This window comes from Bubalus kerabau, chromosome 14 (genome assembly GCF_029407905.1).
Source record: "Bubalus kerabau isolate K-KA32 ecotype Philippines breed swamp buffalo chromosome 14, PCC_UOA_SB_1v2, whole genome shotgun sequence".
In the NCBI taxonomy this organism is placed as follows: domain Eukaryota; kingdom Metazoa; phylum Chordata; class Mammalia; order Artiodactyla; family Bovidae; genus Bubalus; species Bubalus kerabau.
In genome coordinates, this window is record NC_073637.1 from 73905304 (window position 1) to 73919192 (window position 13889).

Consider the following 13889-nt stretch of genomic DNA (forward strand, 5'->3'; position numbering starts at 1 on the left):
CATTAGCACAGCTATAGGGATCTGGGAGAGGACTCTAAAAGGAAGCTTATTTTATAAATGTTACTGCTTTATGTAGAGGCTACAATTAGCCAGAGCCGACTCATTAGAAAAGACCCTGATGCTGGGAAAAGATTGAAGGCAGGAAGTGAAGGGGACAACAGAAGATGAGATGGTTGGATAGCATCACAGACTCAATTCACATGAGTTTGAGCAAACTCCGGGAGATGGTGAAAGACAGGGAAGTCTGGCGTGCTGCAGTCCAGGGGGTTGCAAAGAGAAGGACACGACTGAGCAACTGAACGACAATGAACCAGAGATTCACAGAAGAATCTTAATATCACGTAAGTTCTAAGTAAGATATTTCATGACTTCCTGATGTGTGAGTGGCTTCCCAGAATACTCCTGTTGCAAATGCCTAATTTCCTCTGTGTCGTGACCCAGAGTCAAAGATGGGTTGCCAAATGGACGAGTCCTATGATAGCAAGCTCTGAGAAGGAAGACGGTCATAGAGGAGGAACAACGTGTACAGAGCAGAAACGTCATATAGAGAACATCCTTACAAATCTTATGGCTCCTATGTGAAAGAAAATGGATAGGGCTTTCCCGTTGGACTTACATCATGTTCTTATAATGATATAAGAAAAAGGGAAAAGAAAATGTTCTAAACTATTAGCAATATAAAGACAGTAAAAAGAAAATTCAATCGACATTGCTGGAAGAAAAACAGAATTATATTTCTATTCTCTCTACAGAAAATGATTGCACATTGTCCTGTGAAGAGATACTTCAAAATTTGTACTTCCTTGTGATTTCTTTTCCTTATGGAAATTAAAAATCAACTTTACTTAGTAATTTTGCAATCTTTTTATTAAGGAAGTAAACCCCCAATAGTGTAGCTTTAAATCCCACACAACCTGGGTCTGTTCCTACCTGACTCTTAGCAAATATTAAGGATTGTATTAAAAAAAACAAACTCGGGTTTTAGCTTTTTCTTGCCCTGCCCTTTCCTGTGAGAAAAGTGTCTGACAAGACAGTGAACATCATAACCTATGCACACAAGGGATGGCTCAGGTCACAGGGTCTGAATGATTGATATCCTGTACAAGTTGCATGTTTGCCTCTCAAAACCTGACTTAGTTAAGTAAGTACTTCCAAAATATCAGCAGACTAGAATATTCCCTTTTTTTTAACCTGAGAGTTGAAGGATAGATTCCTGTATCATCTTCACCCAAACCTGAAGAATTCTGCCTGGGCTGTTCTTATTCTTACCTTGCATAGATTCTGGACATTTCATCAAGAATTTTGAATTTACAACCTCTCTCCTAAAGTATACATTTAGTGCCTAAAATAATCTTGTCATCAGAAATATTTTCAGCACTATCCAAAATAACCTTTTCAATGCATCACTGTCTTTATTACACTTGTCAAAAGCTTTGAGGTTGTCACATATTTAATAACCTGAATTAAGAAAGTACAGATGAATGTAGGAGGCAAACACCCCCAGATTTACCTTGGATATAGATGCCCAAACTGTCAGAGGAAAGGAAAAGGGGATCAACATATGATCCTACATGAGCATTTCCAGATTATTACAGATGGTTCCCCCAAAAAAGTTTTGCTGCTGAAGTTATATTTACATATGAGAGAACTATTTAAGTGATGTTTGGCAAGGTAGGAAAAGCAACATTTTTATATTGTTCATTGCTTTGGGTCTTTAGGTTAGTGAGAAATCCTTTAGAATATATAATTCTCAGAGCAGGAACTCAATGCGGATAACAGTGTGTGAGAAGCAAGTCCAAATGTTGAGAATATAAAGGATTGAAGCCTTCAAACAGCCAGTGGTGTTTCATCCAGCAGGTAAGGGCTAGATGACAGATCTTCTAAGGCCAACAGTAGTCAGGGATACCTACTATCAGCTCAAGCTGAGAAACTACAAAGTCAAAAGAGAATCGTCTGTACTTATTTCCCTGAGTATTCAAGCTGTACTTAAAAGCTTCAACCTTCCTAACGAAAAAGTTAGGGTGGGTTACAGTAGAGAAGGCAGGGAATGGAGGCAAATGTTGTAATGATATTCATAAAGAGAAGATTCTGTCTCTCCTGCTTGCTTGCATTTGTACAAGAAAAGTTCAAAAGGAAGAATATCCAGGGTTTTGAATTTTGGACGTCTCAGTGACATGTTACACTATTTGCTGGCTTATGACACACATTAAACCTCCAAGTATCTTCTTCCATGCTTATAACTTTAGAATGTGAATTCCGTCTGCCTCTCCTAGGTGTCACATTCAGAACTGTAGTTGAAAAGAAAAGGGGAACTTTTCACATAAAGATATAGGCAAGGAAACAGCCATTACTCCCAGAGGATGCGGGAACATATCTACATACGTGTCAGTTAATAAGAGAAGGACACGTGGAGAGAATACTTTCAATATCAAGTTTTTCAAAACCCTTTGTAGTTTCTCTGAATATTAAAAACAAGCAAGGCTTTGGCACATGGATGTCACTCAGTACTCCTTAAACTAAAACTTTGCACCAAAATCTAAGGATTTGAGCTATTCTTACACAGACAGGAAAGAAATCTGATAGCTTTACTCTGTGAATCTAACCCTTTAAAAGTCATTAATGTTCTTGGTTTCATGTTGAATGCAAAATAAGCCACTTTTCTTATTGTAAAATATGCAAAACCCTCTCCCTTTTTGTTACATTAAACACAATGATGTCATTTCACTTCAGAAACAGCTATCATGATGGTGGTCAAAAGGTATAAACTTCCAGATATGAGATAAAAAAGTTCTAGGGTTGAAATGTACAACAAGATTCCTGTAGTTAGCACTGCTGTACATTACATTTGAATGTTGTTAAAAGAGTAAATTAAAAGTTCTCATTGTAAGAAAAAAATCATTTTTTAGTCCTATGAGGTGATGGGTGTTAAGTCATATGTTTTATGACTTAAACACATACAGCATTATATGTGGATTGTATCATAGAATTGGGGGAAAATGACTAACATATACTTGGAGACTCAGGCAAGCCAGAGGTAGCATTGGAAAAGTAGATTTTGTAATGCCCTTTGTTACTTCTCTCTTTTCATAATTACTGTGACCTCATTTTCCCAATTTAGAAAAATATGAACTGTACTTTGACTTGCTTCTATTTTTAAAGCTACACATCCCATCATTTGAAACATGTTTTAATCAAATCAAGCAAAGATGTCTGGGGTGATTAGCCTAGGATTTTCATTCCTTGAATTCTCTTGGCTTTGGATACCCAACTCCTCCTCTTTTACATTCCCCAGATACTGTTGATTTTTTCCAGTTGTAAGCCTTACCTCGTTCATGTTTATTTTAGCTTGTTTGTGCGAAAGTTGACACCATACAGTGATGAGAATCACGTTCCCAGCTTAAAGGCTCAACATTTAACAGAGATTTTAACTAAGAGACCCAGTGCCAACTGTAGAGTTACCTGCCATTCCTGGATGATCTGCTTTGTTTTATTAAAGGTCAGAAAAGCCAAAATAAAGTTTTTTAAAAGATGTCTTCCCATCATCTTCCCAGTTGTCAGAGAAGACAACAGAAAATTTTTAAGAATCTGATTTTAGTAGGAAAAGAGAAGCATTGTTAAATTACTGTACATCTCATATCTGTCCTTATTTATTAAATTGCTATTCTGCCCTCATTCCAGGTGGACAGGAAAGATGTGCAACCATTAATGAGAGCTTATAGACAGATATGGAAGGGAATATTTCTGATGTAAAATTGTTAATACAGAAAATGTGGGTTTAGAAAGTTAAAGATTGTCTTTTCTTAAGTGAATTTAATATTTTTCTACCAAAGGTGATTGATTTAAATGTGGAAGCAAGGTTAAACACAAAACACAAGGTGAATAATCAGTGAGTCCAATACATACAGGAACACAGAGAGCAAATGTGTAATGTTTGTTTATCAAATAATTCCCTTTGCATGATGATTCCAAAACCATCCAGGCAGCTCAGTTCTTGAGCCAGACTTGCACTTGCGGGACTACTGGAGTCAAAGAGGCTTTTATTGAATTCCTCTCTAAAATCTGAGGAAGGTAATAATCTCCTCCCCATGCATATTTTTCTTGTGTGTCCTATACCCCAAGTACATGTTTCACAGTAACCTCATAATACAAACCAAGCCTCCTGATGGTCTTCAAGTACACACTAATTCATGTAGAAACAAACACTACAGCCTACTACTGCTAGGTTTCTTTGCAATGAACAGCATATTTTGCTCACTGGGGGAAAAGGCAGGAGGAAGCCTATTGTATTGTTAACAGTTATCTCTGAGTGAATAGAAGGAATTGCTTCCAAATGCAATAACAGAATTACGGTAGATTAGTGTACCGTTTGAGCTTGAGTGCTGAGGTAAAATTGTTTTCTCTATTGCATGACCATGATCTTGAAAGTTTTCATTTTATTCCCATAATGGAGATGCTTGATCACATACTGAGTCAGGTAAATCACAAAGCCTACCCTTGAGCAGTCCTGGGCAGGCCATAACTAATGCCATAGCTAAGGACTACGTTAACCACCATTTGGAGGAAAAAAATCCAACACAAGCTCATTTGATTTGGCTTCAGTGCAAATAGAGACTTTATTCAGAAATACAATAACGCAACAACAACAAATGCTTCACATTGTGAAAAAGAAGCCCCAGAACGAGTCATTGCAGCTTGCAGTCTTTCATTGCTAGGGACAGCACGCCCAGCTCATAAACACTGGGCATCAGTGAAAGAAATAGAAACTTGTGAGCCCAGGGGAATGTTTATATACATTTGAGGATGAAAGAGCTGAGAGAGTGCAGCGCTATAGGATCAATTACAATGACGAACATGTGGTTGCTCACAACATGAAAAGGGACTGTGGCTTGGTGCAGTACACGGATAGCCTATAGCTGAAGCTTTGAAGTGAATGACCCACTTTTCTTTCTAGTAGCCGCTAAAATTAGGTAGCACCTTGCTTGAAACATGACCAGTTTGAAATCAGTTCATGCATTATATATAAGGATGAACAGAGACTATAATTTTGCCCTTTGAACATAGATTGGGAAAGAATGATCACCTTAGATTAGGGAGATGTAGTGAAGGTAAGAGTCAACAAGTGATAGACATGAAATGCTGCTAAGAAACAACCTCTAAAGGCATGAACAGAAAAAAAAAATATATGAGCATGGGATTTCTTTAAAACTACCCCCAAAATTCCAGGAAAATTAAGAAAATGTATTAAATTATTATTATTATTGGGCTTCCCTGGTGGCTCAGCTGGTAAAGAATCCGCCTGCAATGCCGGAGACCTGGCTTTGATCCCTAGGTTGGGAAAATCCCCTGGAGAGGGGAAAGGCTACCCACTCCAATATTCTGGCCTGGAGCATTCCATGGAATGTATAGTCTGCTGCTAAGTCACTTCAGTCGCGTCCAACTCTATGAGACCCCACAGACGGCAGCCCACCAGGCTCCCCTGTCCCTGGGATTCTCCAGGCAAGAACACTGGAGTGGGTTGCCAGTTCCTTCTCCAATGCATGAAAGTGGAAAGTGAAAATTGAAAGTGAAGTCGCTCAGTCTGTCTGACTCTTAGCGACCCCATGGACTGCAGCCCACCAGGCTCCTCCACCCATGGGATTTTCCAGGCAAGAGTACTGGAGTGGGGTGCCAGTGCCTTCTCCAATGTATAGTCTATGGTGTCACAAAGAGTCAGACAGGACTGAGTGACTTTCACTTTACTTTATTATTATCAACCCCATCCCAATCTGTATCCTATCGAATCATTCCACACTGAAAAGTTCTGTGGTAAGGGGGCTTACAGGTTAAAGCAACTTAATGCCCAAGGTAAGTCAGAGAACAGAGGATTTTTTTCTGAGCTTTATTTATCGACTTACTTTTGGCTGTGCTAGGTCTTCATTGCTGCACTCAGTGAGCAAGGACTTGCTTCTTTTGTTGTGGTGAGCAGAGACTCCAAGATGTGGGCTTTAGTAGTTGTGGGGCAGGGACTTAGTTTCCCTGTGGCATGTGGGATCTTCCTGGACCAGGGATTGAACCCATGTCCCCTGCATTGGCAGGTGGATTCTTATCCACTGGAACACCAGGAAAGTCTTAAGGTGCTAATCTCAATATATAAAATATGGTTTCCCTATTCTGCTGTTAGGGATCAGGGTTCATTTTGATGGTATTTGAAGATACTAGAATCAACTAACTTAGACTTTCCAGCTTCTATTTCAGGCTCCCACCTCTTTTTCCATATGAGGTTCCCAAGAAACCATGTACCCAGAGGTGACAAAAAATGCTGAATTTACCCATGCCTTAGTCCCTGTCAGTTGGGACCCAGGGTCCTGTCACAAAGCTCTTTGAACATCTGGGTTGAGCACTTGGGTGAGTCTGAAGACCCAAGAGGAGTCTCTGGATCCATGTGTCTCCATCTTAACAGCAGCTGCCTGCCAGAACCAGAACCGGTTCTTACAGTGAAGGAGGGGTTGCTAGACGTGGCTGGCAAGTGCCCCAATCAACAAGGGAGTGGTGCGTTTAATTCCATCAGTGCTTCCCTCTGACCAACCGAATTAGCTCCACCTTCTCTCTGAACAGAGAATGAGGGCCAGGGAAAACAAGAAAGGGGGTGAAAGGAAAGAGCCTTCACTGGAAATGGAGCGGTGCTTAGGGTGCTCCTGTCTAGAGACAGGCAGCATCCCAGAGAATCCATGCTTAATTCAATTCCATAAGTAGCTATGTTCTGGGAGAATTGGAATGGGGGTAGGGTAGAAGTAAGGCACCGGTTCTTATTCTCAAAAGAACTCAGGTCTAACAGGAAAATAAGCTCTCATGCTGCTGTTCAGTCACTCGGTTGTGTCCAACTCTTTGAAACCCCATGGACTGCAGCATGCCAGACTTTCCTGTTCTTCACTATCTCCCAGGGTTTACTAAAACTCATGTCCATTGAGTTGGGAATGTTATCCAACCATCTCATCCTCTGTCATCCCCTTCTCCTCCTTCCCTCAATCTTTCCCAGCATCAGGGTCTTTTCCAATGAGTCAGCGCTTTACCAAAGTATGGATGCTTCAGCTTCAGCATCAGTACTGCCAATGAATATTCAGAATTGATTTCCTTCAGGATTGACTAATTTGATCTCCTTGCTGTCCAAGGGACTCTCAAGAGTCTTCTCCAGCACCAGAATTCAAAAGTGTCAATTCTTTGATGGTCAGCTGTAGGCAACCCACTCTGGTACTCTTGCCTGGAAAATCCCATGGATGGAGGAGCCTGGTAGGCTACCGTCCATAGGGTTGCAAAGTCAGACACGACTGTGCGACTTCACTATCACATCTGTACATGACTACTTGAAAATAATACTATGTAGAAAGTGATTTCTGTAATTTTAAACCAACTTACATATGAAATTCAAAGAGGGGTCATTGTTTCTGCTATGGATGTGAGGATACTCAGAAATGGCTAAAGCAGAAATATCTGAGCAAAAGTATTGAAGGACCAAAAGTGACTGTAGCAAATTAGTAGACTGACAAAACATAATGTCAGTGAAAGAGAATGGAGAGAAGGCAGAGAATGCAACAAGAGTTAGGGTAAGGTGACGTAAACCTACCTGGCAAGTATGATGAGTCCTCTAGCAAGAGCTCCGGAGGGCTGGGAGAGACAGGAGTGAAATATCTGGAAGTTATTTAAGAAAGTGTGTTTTTGCCAAATTTAGGAAGGACTTGGAGTTATTTTGCTAAAAAAAATAAGAATTTTATTTTTTATATTGATGGTAACCTTGGAAGGGAAATGACATAAGATTAGATCTGTGTTTACCAGAGATTATTCTGGCAACACTGTGAAGAATGCATTCGAAGTGATAAAGGTAGAAAAACCAGTTAGGAGACTAGTGCAGCTCTTGTGGATGTAAACCGGGAAAATGGGAGGGACATTGGGTCTAACAATTCTGATTTACTCAGTAGACGGTGAGGCTGAAAAATAGGGGCACTGAAACTATTTTGGGATTAGTTTAGATTGGGAAGATGTAAGGTTTTACAGACTGTTGGGGATCAGTCAGTTGTTCAGAATAGTGCTGGTCACAGTTTCCTAGTCATTTTTTCTTATGAGAAGCATGTGTTTGTAAATTTTCTAGCTATGATTCATTATACAGTTTGAGCCATAGAAAAGAGCTTGACCAATTGACCATAAAAGGGCTCCAATCACACGTACTAGGCATGTAGCAGTTATTCAGCAAATATTTGTTGAACCAAAATTTGTGAGATGAGGATGATGCTTGTCTCACATACCACTCTTTGAACTGAGTTCAAGCTGTGAAGTAAGCTTGGTTTTTCTCTTTTCTAAGCTTCAGCTCTCCTTTTCAAATTCTCACTAGGATGCTATGAAAACACGTGGGGCAACAAGTGTATTTTTTCCACCACAATAAGTATTGCAATATGCTTGTCATTTTAGTTTTCTTGTAGAACATGAAGATTCATTAGCAGAATGTTCAAACATACCTCCAGTTGATTTGATTGATTTTTTAAAATGTATGCAAACATCATTGACATTCATTCAGTTTCATTGATCCCCATGACATTCTATGTATGCATTTAAAAATAGGACACTTTAATGAGTTATACAAATGATAGTAATAATACACGTATATATGTTTTGACAACTTCTGTGGTAAGCACTTTACATACTGATAATTCTCCATTTTACTCTGAAATGGGCATTTTTACTAGACTTAGACATGTAAAACTAAGGCACAGCAAAGGTAAATAGCATACCCAATGTCATACAGCAGGTCACTGGAGAAGCTGATAGTTGATCCAGCCAGTGGGATTCCCAATCCCATGCTTTTAACCCGTGAAAATGCCCTATACAATTTCATTATCTTTTTTTTTTTTTTTTGCCATAAGGTAGGATTCCTTTTTCTAGCAAGAACAGATTAAATGAAAGTCCAACAAAATTTGGATTTTTCCCATAAGGACAATATTCATGATCTTTTTTTGAACTCTATGCTGTCAAATTGTTCCAAAAGTATTTTTGGTGCCCCTAGTTTTCAGTCTCTCTGTCTAGTGAGTAATCAACATTTTTGTACCCAACACCCCTCTCACTCCCTCAGTTCATATCCCCGACAGCTGCAGGAGTCCCCTAACTGGTTTTTCTATCTTTGTCACTGCCGTTCCATTCTTCACAGTGTTGCCAGAATAACCCTGGTAAGCACAGACCTGGCATGTCTTTTCTTGCAAAACCTTCCGCGGTTTCCATTATCATCAAAACTTCTTGTCCTTTTCTTTGGCCACAAGGGAAATTCTCAGAAAGTAACCTTTCTGGAGTCCTTTCATCAATTGAAATGTCCATAAAACAATAAAATGACCATAAAACTACAAAATTGCATAAATAAATAAAAATAATTTATCTTTTGTAAATTTTAAGATGTCTTAAGATTTCAATTTTACTTTAGGAATTAAAGAGTTTTATCCATCATGGCACCCACATTTGGCTATGCAAGAGAAGTATTGTTTCTGACAAAGAACAGAGACTATTGAGAATGATCATTTGTAAAACATTTTGATAATATATTAATAATAAAAAGCTTATTATTATCAGAGCTAACATATATGCTATAAAGGAAAATAATAAAAAGATCTCTTAGAAATGGAGACTCTCCTAACTGAAAAAAAAAATTTTAAGCACTTCTGTATTATCAAAACAGACTCCAAACAGAAGGAAACAACTCAGATGATACCATATTCTCTGTTTACAGTACAGTTAAATTTTAAGTAAAAAGAAATAATTTAAAAAGACTCACATTTGAGAAGTCTAAAACTTCTAAATACCTCATAGACCAAATAAGAAATTATAATGGAACTTAGAAAATATGTAGAATTAATGGTAAAGAAAATATTGCATTTCATAATTTGCAAGACAAAATCAAACTGGGTCTTAGAAGTAAATAGTGAGCATTTTTTTGCAATTGCTTAAAGCAAATTTGAAAACAAATTAAACAGTTAAAGAAGTTATAAAAATAATGTAAGATAAAGATAATATAAGTAGATATATAATAAAAAATAAAAATTGATGATATAGAATGTAAAGGAACAAAGTAAAGATATGAAATAGAAAAAATATGTGATATTACAGATAAAATGATAATCTGTATTATTTATTATGGATTAATAAAATTCACAAACCTCTAACAAGACTAATCATGTAAAAAGAGAGATAACACTAATTAATCATAGTAGCAAAAAATAAGAAAACTACAAATATGGCAATATTTTTTAAAATCATAATTTCTTATACAATTTTGTGCCAATAAATTTGAACATATCAATGAGGGAAAATTTTCTTGAAAAATATACCCTAGAAAGAAATGATTATCTGAGTAAACCCATCTTTTTCTTTAAAATAGATAGATAAATATTCCTATAAAAATAAATTTGCAGAAGTTTTAGAAATGCATTTGCACACATATTTGAAAAACAGATAATTCTAATCTATATTGATTGTTCCTTGTGGAAGAGTCTGCTAATTATCCCCAATATCCATCATCCACCTCAAATTTCACCTGACTATGGACACCCAGCTAGAGATCACATTTTCCAGTGACCTTTGCGGCTTATGTGGCTCTATGACTAAATTATGGCTAATGAGATCTGAACAGAAGTGATGTGTGCGATTTCCAGGTCACATCCTTTCAGGATGATATAATCTGCCATCAATTTCCTCTGTTTTCCCATCCCCATGAGCTGAAATGTCCACTCCAGTTGTGGGTGAAATCAGCTTTCATCTTTCAGATGGTGACAAAAACTTAGAAGATGGGCACGCCACAAAAGAGAAGAAAGAACCTTGGTCCTTGGATATTCTCGTGAAGTCCAGAAGCTTGCTAACTGCCACACTGATTTTGTGCCACTGGGGTTTTTATCTTATTTTTAGAACATTTTGTTCTGCATTCTTATTAGTACACTTAGTAACTTATTTAATGAAGCTGGAATAACCTTCATTCCAAAATCAGATTCTAAGAATAAAAGAAAGAAAACTTCTAGAATTTTCTGACTTACTATAGGGCTTCCCTGATAGCTTACTTATTATAGCTTACTAAATGGCAACCCACTCCAGTACTCTTGCCTGGAAAATCCCATGGGTGGAGGAGCCTGGTGGGCTGCAGTCCATGGGGTCGCTAAGAGTCGGGCACGACTGAGCGACTTCACTTTCACTTTTCACTTTCATGCATTGGAGAAGGCAATGGCAACCCACTCCAGTGTTCTTGCCTGGAGAATTCCAAGGACGGGGGAGCCTGTTGGGCTGCCATCTATGGAGTCGGAAACGACTGAAGCGACTTAGCAGCAGCAGCAGCAGCAGCATAGGGCTTCCCTGATAGCTGACTTACTATCCGACTGCAATGCAGGAAACCCCAGTTAGATTCCTGGGAAGATCCCCTGGAAAAGGGATAGGCTACTCACTCCAGTATTCTTGGGCTTCCCTTGTGGCTCAGCTGGTAAAGAATCGGCCTGCAGTGCAAGAGATCTGGGTTCGATCCCTGAGTTGGGAAGATCCCCCGGAAAAGGGAAAGACTACCCATTCCAGTATTCCGGCCTAGAAAATTTCACAGACTGTGTAGCCCATGGGGTTGTGAACAATCAGACATGACTGAGCAACTTTCATTCATAGACTCTAAAGTCCTGGATTAAACATACACTATCTGGGCCCAGTAATATTTTTTAAAATATTGATCTATTCATTCATAAGAACTCTGTGAGGTCTGCTTTGAGAATACAGGGATAATTTAAAATTAGAAGATGTATTGAAAGAATTCATTACATGACAGATTAAAGGAGAAAAATGTGTAAAATCATCTCAATAGATACAGAAATGCTTGCATTTAACAATATTCAGCATCACTATTAAGAAAATTATAATCAACCTGGAATAAATGGGAAAGTTTTAACCTGATAAAGGATATAGATCAAAATTGTACAGTAAATGACATATTTTTCTGTAAAATATTATAAACCATTTCCTCTAACATAAGAAACGAGATAAAGATGCCTGCTATGTATTTTTCTACTCAACAGTGAATAAATAAGCCTTCAATGCATGCTCAAGAAAAAGAAACACATGCTATAAGAAACACAAATAAATTTAAAACTGTTATTATTTACATTTAATATGAATACTTATTGCATACATCAATTTTTGTGGATTGAATGAGACATACAAACTGAAATATACTCACTGAAATAAGACATATACAAACATCTATATCTATATATCTATGATCTAAATCTTAATGATATATACATGTAACACTGTTAAGATTTAACATAGCTGAGGAAAAGTACATTGATTATCAATATTTTTATTTTTTAAAACTTATGGCTGGTTAAAATATATCACTGTAAATGTATAGCAAAACAATCAAAGACTGATGTCCTGATTGTGCTTCTCAGAACACACTTTCAAGAAGGCAATGCTACCTTGGGGCACCCATCAACACCTAGCCAACCTGCCAGATATTAGCTTCCTCCTGCCCTGTGCTTGATCTGTTTTTCAGATTTAAGATATGGGACTTCCACATTGAACCCTGAAATTTTTCTCTACGACTGAAGCATTAGAGTGTAGTGCTTAAATGTTTAAAAGTGGCCAGATGTTGGGATTTAAATAGCAGCTCCATCACTTCCTAGTTACATAATTTATTTGAAACTGCATTACATTAAACTCTCTGGGCTTTGGCGTTTTTTCTCTGAAAGTGCGGATAAAAGGAACACCTGTGTCACAGGGTTTCTAACATTTACTGAGTGCTTTCTCCATGCTTGGTACAGAATGCTTTTTTTTTTTTTTTTAATTTAGTTGTGCCAGGTCTTCACTGCAGCACACAGGACCTTTGTTGCCACATGTGGGACCATTGCTGTGACATGTAAGATCTAGCTCCTGACCATGGATGGAACCCAGGCCCCTGCATTGGGTGCAAACTCTTAACCACTGGACCACCAAGGAATTCCCCGTAATGCATTTTTATTATTAATATAGGCTAGGACTGTGCCTGGTACATAATAACTGCTCTGTGGTGGTGGGCTATGATCTTTAAATAATGAATAGCATGGTAGTTAAGGCTATAACAGTTAGGTTGAGATCTTGACTTTGTCTCTCCCTAACTTTGTGAACTCGGAGAAGGCAATGGCACCCCACTCCAGTACTCTTGCCTGGAAAATCCCATGGGCGGAGGAGCCTGGTAGGCTGCAGTCCATGGGGTCTCAAAAAGTTGGATATGACTGAGTGACTTCACTTTCACTTTTCACTTTCATGCATTGGAGAAGGACATGGCAACCCACTCCAGTGTTCTTGCCTGGAGAATCCCAGGGACGGCGGAGCCTGGTGGGCTGCCGCCGTCTATGGGGTCGCACAGAGTCGGACACGACTGAAGCGACTTAGCAGCAGCAACTTTGTGAACTAGGGCAAGTTATTATACTTACCTCTCTGGGTTCCCAATTTTCTCATCTATAATTGGGAGATTATAACTGCTTCCTTAAGGTTGTTCTTTGACTAAATGTACTAGTGTATGTAAAGCTATACAGTGAGGGTACAGGGTTACATAGGGTTAATTTCATTTATTATTATTTTAACACACACTCATATCTCATGTATACACATGCACACACACTTTCTAAGTTACTCTTATTAGCAACTTAACAGGAAGCTAGAATTTCACTTCGTGTGGTCTGTGTCCACTACCAGTATACTCATTATCACCTTTCTGAGTTAATTTATTCCAAAGGCTAATGTTCTTGCTTTCCACTCTATGGGCCCTCTGGTTAAATTGACTAGTCTGCTAGCCCTTGGCCAGGGCTGAGAAAATTTAATACCCAGCATTGAATTGCTTGTCATGAACTGGTACATCACTTTGTGACCAC